The 8,885-nt window shown below is 40.2% G+C and overlaps 1 long non-coding RNA gene across 1 annotated transcript; it reads left to right on the forward strand.

The window, feature by feature from the left end:
- Nucleotides 1-2,729: 2,729 nt before the first annotated feature.
- On the forward strand, nt 2,730-5,542 carry LOC147655358 (uncharacterized). The gene is made up of 3 exons (XR_015285818.1): nt 2,730-2,918; nt 3,345-3,490; nt 3,853-5,542. It is a non-coding gene; the product is annotated as an uncharacterized LOC147655358 (long non-coding RNA).
- The last annotated feature ends 3,343 nt before the right edge of the window (nt 5,543-8,885 follow it).

Consider the following 8,885-nt stretch of genomic DNA (forward strand, 5'->3'; position numbering starts at 1 on the left):
CCTGAAGAAATTCCTCCTGATGTCCAACCTAAACCTTCCCTGACACGGTTCGAGGCCACGTCCTCTTACTCTACTGTCTGTAGCCCGTCAGAAGAGCCCGACCCCCGGCTGCAGCCTCCTCTCAGGGAGCTGTAGAGAGCCATGAGGGCACACCCGAGCCTCCTTCGCTCCCTCAGCTGCGCCACGGGACTTGTGCTCCGGACCCTTCCCCAGCTCCGTTGTCCTTCTCTGGACTCGCTCCAGCTCCTGAAAGCCCTTCCCGAACTGAGCCCAGTACTCGAGCTGCGTCCTCCTCACGAGTACCCAGTACAGGGGCAAAGATCAGCCCTTGGAAAATACAGAATACTGGAAAACAGAGCGTACTTCAGGGTTCACAGCCATGGGAACGTGTGCTGAAACGCTTTACTGCTGTCAGTCTGCAATGAAGGGCTCGGGAAAAGAGGAGGCTTGCAGGCAGGTGACAGTGAAAAAACATGCCCTTGGGAAGAAACTGTTGCTGTTTTATTTTGGCACCTAACCCCATTTGTCTTAGAGTAGAAATGCTGAGTGAAAAAGAGCAGGTAGTAAATTGCTTTATTGGTAGCCAAGTTGTGTGAAACTGCCTGTCATTATAATTCACAACATTATCTGAAGAAAGCAGAAACTGTACACAAAAGGCAAACTATTTTGGTTTGCTGGTTTTAGGGAACCAAATAGTTTGTTCCTATTTTTCTTTAGGTGTTTTTTTGTTTTGTTTTTTTTATTGTTGTTGTTGTTTTAATCTTTTTGCAAATAGGCATGAGTTGGAGCCGTTATATAGCTGTGGGTGGCTTGTAGGGAATTGCAGCAGAGAGAAAGCACAAATGTGACCAGAGATACCAGAAAGGTGACTTCACACAGTTCCAACCCAGCAAAGGATGTGACTTCATGACTCTGGGAGCAACTTCAGGCTTCTAGTCCTGTGCTCTTCTCCCCTTTAAGTATTTATAGATGCAGAAGCTTCAAACTCTGTTTAGTCAAGTTCAAAGTGTAAATGTTATGAAGCAAACCCTGATGTGACAGATGAGTCTTCCTTCAGCCATTTATGTTGTCCTTCAGCCACCACAGGCTGCTGAAAACATTCCAATTGCCAAACTGCCCACAGCCATTTAAAATGCTCTTTACATGCTCCTGCTGGTACAATTTTATTAGAGAGGATTTTCTCATACCAGTATAAAAAGGCTTACTCTAAACTAACACGGTAAAACAGAAACTTGGCTGCCTTAAAAGTGGGCAAACTTATTTTAAAATTACAAATGAACAACTGCAGCAAGAATAATTTCTTAATGGATGCATTACTAAGTTTTCAATGAAAAATCCTATAAAATTTCACAATAGGCACTTTTTCTCATTATTGTTGCAAGCCATTTCCTCAAAATGTGGCAATATATGCCATATGCAAACACTAACCAGCAAATGCAAGACATTATCTGTGTTATTTTTGGAACAAGATAAGATTTTTTTTGAATGATCCATAGCTCCAAGCTATCAGACGGAAACTTGGCATCAACCTCTATAAATAAACAGAATGGTTAGTAAATGATACTCTAAAAGCAGTACTTAAGAGAGGAACAGCAAGCATTTCTAACCTGCAAAATGACAACATGCTTGTAAAATTGCAGGAGGGGATTCTGAGAACAAGGACCTATGATCTGCTACTTTAAGTCCACTGCCTAATGTGGTTGGTTTTATAATGATATTTGCCATTTGATATCAATTAACTGATGCCAATGAGGTACAAAACAAGCCTGCAGGCAATCTATAACTCTTCACTAGAAAACAAAAACAAAATAAACAAATCAAAAATAAAACCAAGAAAAAGGTAAAAGTGATTAGTACAAATCAAACAACCAGGATATTAGCAGCTCTGGAATAAAAGCACAGTAACAGTGAGCTGCAACATGGTCTTTAAGTGAGCTATTCATGAGAAACCTAAGCCAGATGTGTAATCATTATAAATGCTGTTAGGGAGAAATCTGTAAATAGATGTAAAACCACAGCTGCTACAATAGGAGTACATATATGGTAGATTAAACTTTTATGTTCACTAATATTTTTATAATACTTCCCTGTACATTACTCCATCTGGCCTGAAAGGGATATTTTTATGAAGACTCTGAAGCCTGGAAAAAAACAGTACACACTTCTTTTTTTTTATGTCTTGACAAATCTGTTGAAATTTCATTCAGGGAGAAGGGAACTGTTATGTGCCTTTTCGACCTCAATTATTTTCTGTTGTAATTTTTGAAAAATAATTATCTCTTTTAATCATTGCATAGAAGTTTCATTCTGTAATAAAAATGTGTCAAAAATTACTTTGGGTAAGGTCTCTGTGTAGGCCTGCATTCAGCTTTGAATATCTGAATGACTCATTTTTGTTGAATATTCTTATTATGCTCAGGCTAAACACAGATTGACTTGAGAGTACACTGGGTTGCACAGAAGTATTTGAGATAAAACTACTTAGGACTGAGAAAGCTTACCTGGGAGTTAGAAAGAAGTGATGGGGGCAGGGCTGCCCTTAGACATGATCTTTTACCAGCTGCATGAAGTGGTTGCTCTTTTAGATCTCTAGAGTGAAAGTTAGAACACGTGAGATAGGTTGTGAAAGTAGCTGCTGCTGTTTGAAAATCCTGGCAACAAAAGTAACCCTACCCGGGGTTAGGAGGGTCCCACAGGATTTATATGACCCCAAGCATGTGTGCTGAGCCAGGCAGTGATGGGGAGTCCCCAGTGAGGGAATCCACGGCAGCTGTGCAGGAGCCTCAGCCAAAAAGCCCATTGCAGGCTGCTGCCAGAAGCTGTCCAAGGACTCTGTCCTGCAGAGGCCCTCTCAGCTGTGAGTCAAGACTGACATTCCACATTCCCTCACAGCAGTGGAGGGTTCCAGAATGAACGTGGTAAAAGGAGTTTAGCTTTTCATTCTAATGTGATGGCTTTTGACATCTCTGGTCGTTTTTTAGGGAAATACAGATTTTATTTGAATTCCGATTATTCACCCATTCTCTATTTATTTGATTTGTAGTCAGATTTTCTCCAATGATTATTGCAGAGCTGTGTGTTCTTCTTTGATGCATGGATGACATATACAATAGAGACCATCAGAGATGGTACAGATTTCCTTTGCTTTTTGGTGTCTTCTGAGGCCATGCTTCTCCAATATTATACCAAGAAAAGCTGAGAAACTGACTTGCTGAAGACAATGGCGATATTATCATCAGTTTTAATATGATCATAATTTTGCTCACAATTTTATTAATATGTCAGTGGGATTTTTTTTATTTTGGTAATAAAGGTGATAAAAAAGGATTCCATACAATTTGCAGGACTAAAGCCTTAAAAATGGAAAGTCATCATTTTAAAGCTGAAAAATACCTGCAAATCAAAAGATGGTGAAGAATAATGTTGCTGTACTTATATCCCAGTATCATGTTGTGCAGTATTCAAACATCTGAAAAATAACTACAACTAGGTAAGGTCATAATGTTCTGTGTAACATGAGTAAACTGCAGTATAAGACCCCATCTTGCAGCTTCCATCAGTGTGGCTGATATGAGAATGAGATAAAAAATACTATTGTTTTCCCAAAATTATTCAAAGAAAGCAGCGGGAAAAAAATATATTACTTTGTTATTTATCTTTATTTTTCCTTGAGGTGCTTTTTGAAAGCATTTTAATAAAAATACCTATCAAAACACACTGCACTTTAATCTTTCCTGATGTTGCCTGGGAGACATAAGTCTAAAGACTGAAATGTAAGTCTTTAAAAAAAAGATGTTTGCAAACTGTAATTTTGTAATTTTTTGTTGCAAACTGTAAACTTTTTTCCTTCAGGTAAACTTTGTGCCCGAGACAGAAAATGCAGCTTGCCTAGCTGCTTCTCTGTTTTAAAACTTCATTCCTGACTTTCAGCTTCCATTCCAGGACTTGAGACAGATAATAAATCTGAATTTTACAAAGTTTTTTTTAATTCCTGGATCACCACAGTTGACATTGAAGTCCCCGTTTATATATATATTTATGCATATGAATATGTAATTATGCTGTACAATGCAGATAGCGTGTTCAGGACAGGAGCAGAAAGATTTAAACCATCATGCCTGAAAAGCTGTGGGGCAGGCTGTACCCTGACAGAGTTGAAATCCACATCCACAGCCTTCTTCCAAATCAAGCTGAGTGAAGTTATGAACAGCATTTGTGATCCCAGTTGCACATTCCTCGTGGACAGCATTGACCAGTGCCTCCCTCATTCCAAATAGGAATTCTCAATAGGAGTTCTCAAATACTCCACTGTTATTTAGGAGAGCACCTGATTTATGGAAGGGGGCACTGGGAAGCCCGGTATTGTCGTGGATCTCTGTTTCAGAGCCCCTCATTTAGAGCTCTGGTGTAGAGACAAGCTGATGGGGGCTTCTTGTGAGGCTCCTAACTCCAGGCTTGCATTGATCAGAAGGGCTGGGAAGGCTGTAGCCCTGTACAGTGTGCAACACCTTTAGCCCTGTGGCTGCACAGCACTTCCATCCACACCCTGCTGCATACAGATCTCATGTTAGTGCTGTTCTCAAATAATCCAAAGCCAGGCAGTAACCTCTTTGTCCAGTACACCTGTGTCTACAGGAGAGCCCAGCTGGCCAGGCTCAGGCAGCAGAGCTTTGCAGAGTGCACAGCAAAGCAGTGCACAGTTACTAATCTGTAGATTGGAAGAAATCTCAGAGTCCAGAGGAGTCTCTCAGCAGAATGGTTGGATGCTTTAGGAGCTGTGGGAGAAGCCATGAATAAGATCTCGGGACACCAGTGGTGCCAGGTATCACTTCACTGGAGTTAAATGCCTGAACCACACTGTGAACCCACACTGAATTAAAATTCTATTTAGGTAATTTCATTATGATAGAGTAGTATTTAAATGAGTTATATGGCTGTATATTCTGAAAAATGGAAACCATATATAATCACATCAGTAATAGCAGTAATGGGTTGGCAACTTACATTTTATGACAGATTAAGAAGATATGAGTGACAATAAAGTATCAACCATTATAACTTGGCACCCAGCTCTAGAAGCACTCATTCAGCCTAGCAGGACGTATGTCCCCTGTGCCTTTGTAGATGATACATTGGAACACAGAAGTTTCTGAGTAAAGACATAAGACAGACTATCACCACAGTAGTTTTGACAAGAAAAGCAAAATCCCTGTATTGCTACTGTATAACTGTCCTAGACAGTTTTCCTTTAAAATTATTTTTTAAAAACCAATTTGAGTAATTCACTGCATTCTCATAAGTTCTTAGTTTCCTCTCATTTAAATCCTTCGGTTATAATCCTGGCCAAATATTTTCCTCATCACAGCATTATAATAGAAAATGTTTTAGGACATATTTTGATAATTAACTGCTTGATATCAGATTGCAAAGGCAGCTTATAATGTCATCATCTCCGTCTGTGTTCTTGTCTACTGGTCCTACTGGTCCACATTACTTCCTCTTTTGCCCAGCATGGGCAATCTGCAACCACATAGTGGACTCATGTGACTGGGTAACAACCTTTTTCCATCCCCTCGGTTATTCTTCAGCTGAATCAGTTCTTTAACCTAATCTGAGTAGATCGTGTGTTTTAAGTGGTTGTAAGCGTGCCAGTGCTTGAAGGACGGAGCTGGTGGGGGAGCAAGAAGACCTGAAGGTACAGGAGCACTGAGCTGAGCTGATCTGATCTCCCTCTGAATCATCATCACATAAATAAAATTACGTATATGTTTGTGGTTTATATGATGTTATAGGTTTCTTTTGCTAGCTACAACAATAACATCTGCTACATGCAGAATTAATATATCATGTAAATTTTGTCTTTACTTCAAATTTCTGGTAGGGGGCAATGTTAGAGCAGCTTATCTTCTGTCCTTGTTTTTCACAGTCTATAAATGATGGTATGTCTGGTTCTTCACAGACATGCAGCAGAGCTAATAATTTACTCAAGGTTCCTGGGAGCTTGAAGTCTCTTTTCGTCACACATACTTCCAAGGCAACCACATGGACTTTGTGACACTTAAAGACTGTCAGTTTATTTTTAATGTGCCAAAAGGGTGGTGATTTACCTGCTGGTAAATTTAGATCTTTGAGTATATTCCCTATTTCTTTACCAGAATTAAATGATCTCACAGGAGGCACTGAAGTTTATAGTAGAACTTACTCCTTATTTATGAGGATAAGTGATCACCAGCAGTGGCATTTTGGATGTTTTATCGTTGAGTCTATTCTACAAGTGTATTCCAGAGTTCACACAAGGAGTACATTTTATTCTGTCTGACACCTGGAATGCAGAAACACAATAAACATTTCTCAGTTAATTCCATCACATCCCTTGCATCTTTTTGCCTTTTGTTTATTCTGGAGCTAAAAATGCTTAAGGTCTCCCTTTTTAACAGGCTCTGCTGGACTTGGGCTAAATAACATACTAGATTCTTCCATGTCAAATTCCTTTGAATCACATTTGTTCTGCTTGGGTGGATTAGTAATGAGATCAACAGTGTTTCAATTAAACAATGAAGATAGACATGAACTTGCACTGAATTCCCTGGATTTGGAAAACACAGTATGAAACAACACCTTCTTAAGACAAGACACAAACTGACAACAAAAGGGATAGCTGGAAGAGCTGTTGACACTTGTAACAAGTATTTGAGACAGGAGTAAGACACAGAAGGCACCTTTTCTTGCCAAAAGTGCAACTTGGATGGCAAACAAGTGAATTTGGTACATGCAGTTACAAGTTTCATGTAAGGTAATGCCTAACACATTGCAGGTGAGAAAGGACATGTATAAGTGTTAATAATAATAACAACAGCAATATCTCTTTAACACTGTTTTCACTTTTAAATCTCAAATGTATGTTGCTCATATATATGTTTGTTTTATGAATGAGAAGAATGAAGCATTGGGAAGGGATCTGACTTCTTCCCATTCAAGCAGTGTTTGAGTGAAGATTGAACTGAGGTTTCCAGCCCCTGGTACGTGGTCAGAATGGCCCCACTGTGGGAGTTGCTACCTTCTCCACACTGTCTTTTCTCATCAACAGCAGAAATCTAGATTTGTATTTGAGAATGCACCTCTACTAATAGGACTGCTGGTTCTTACCATGCAAAGGCTGGCTGAAAGAATGCACTTCCCAGTAAATAAAATGATCACAGGAGAGCTTCAGAAATGACAGAAATGGTGCAGTTCAACTTGGGATCATTATATTTGAAATCAACTGTCTGAATGCTGTATTCTACCTGTGTTTATGGTAAAAATGTGTTTAGGAAGGACATAATTGCCAATGGGAAAGAAATGGCCTTCTCTGGCCGTGATGGAGGGGAAGGTCATCTAGCTGGACAGAAATTCATTGAAAACCTTATTTCTTCACATTATACATATATAAAGACACATTTTGCCAGACAATGCTTCTGGCAATGCAGATCACACCTTGCTCAGAGAAGTACTTGGTGTATCACTCTCCTTCCTCTGCAACAGAGTAAGATCCCTACACTAACTTAAGCAACTGCTTCAGTTTATTACTGGGATAGTAACTACTTTTTTTTTCCTTTCTTTAAGGATGTTTTATGTCTTCTTTAAGCAAGTTAATTGATCTCAACTTCTTCACTCTCATCTGCTTTTCTTCTTCTCAGTGTGTTTTTCCTATATGCCCATTCTTCCTCACATGTTGCACACTGATCTGCTCCTCCCCTCCCAATGAGCCCTCCAGGGCAGTGCTATCCTTCAAGTGAGGGACCACTGTAATTGCTGTGATGTGGTAGCCCTGATTTGGAGGTAGCCCTTGAGTTTCTGTCACCCCACTTCTTTAATAACAACCTCCTAATAATAACTGCTGGGATCTTTTGGCCCAGAGGCTCATGGGTTTCCAGGCTACTGTGAATTAGAATTTATTCTGATCTGATCCTCTAGCATCACTGGGTTTTGAGGAGTCATTACCTGCTAGTACCCAGAATTACATTTATACAATAACTTGATAAGAGCTACTTATGCTATGATCATGAGGACAGAGAGCATGGGGAAAGCCTGGATGCGCCTATAATGCATGCCCAGATTAGATGCCACAGCTGTGGGACCCACACACAGCAGTGCAGCACTGCAGGATGGAGCAAGTTGCCCAGAGTTGTGGATGCCCTCATCCTGAAACTGTTCAAGGCCAGGCTGGATGGGGCTTTGAATAACCTGGTTGAGTGAAAGGCATCTCTGCCTATGGCACAGGGTTGGAATTAGATGATCATTAAAGCCCCTTCTGACCCAAATCATCCTGTGATTCTCTGATCCCATTTATATCTCCACGCTGAAGTAGCTCTCGTGTCTGTGTGAAGGATACACAGCTGAGCAAGCACTGGCCAGCAGAAAGAGTAGCTGCCATTTCTTCATTTCATTGCTTCATTGCTCTGCAATTTCACAAAAATAGTGATAGTAGTGTACAATCTGCAGCATGTCAGCTACAACTGCAAAATAAGTAATTTAAAAAAACCCCTTATGATTACATTTTATTGATATTTGCTCCTTCCTGTTGCCACTAACAATCCCCACCTTTGAGTTTTTCTACACAGCCCATGATTTTTTTCTTTTAATGAACATGCAGCAATTGGGCAGAAACCAATGAAATATTGTAGGCTCCTCCAGTCCCTGTTGCAAGTGTTGTGACACCGCCTCTGTCTCACTACATTTGCAGGGAAACCTTTTGCCTTGGTAGCTTGCACATCCTATTGGTCTTAATGGCACACAGCCAGTCTGATGGATTAATCCAGGCTGTGACAACTGATAAGAGCTGGTGCTTGCAGGGAACCCAGGGTACTGGAGATCTAATACTTGATATGTCCTTTGCTGAGTTGGAG

The sequence above is a fragment of the Cyanistes caeruleus genome, chromosome 1 (assembly GCF_971803275.1).
Source record: "Cyanistes caeruleus chromosome 1, bCyaCae1.hap1.1, whole genome shotgun sequence".
NCBI lineage: Eukaryota > Metazoa > Chordata > Aves > Passeriformes > Paridae > Cyanistes > Cyanistes caeruleus.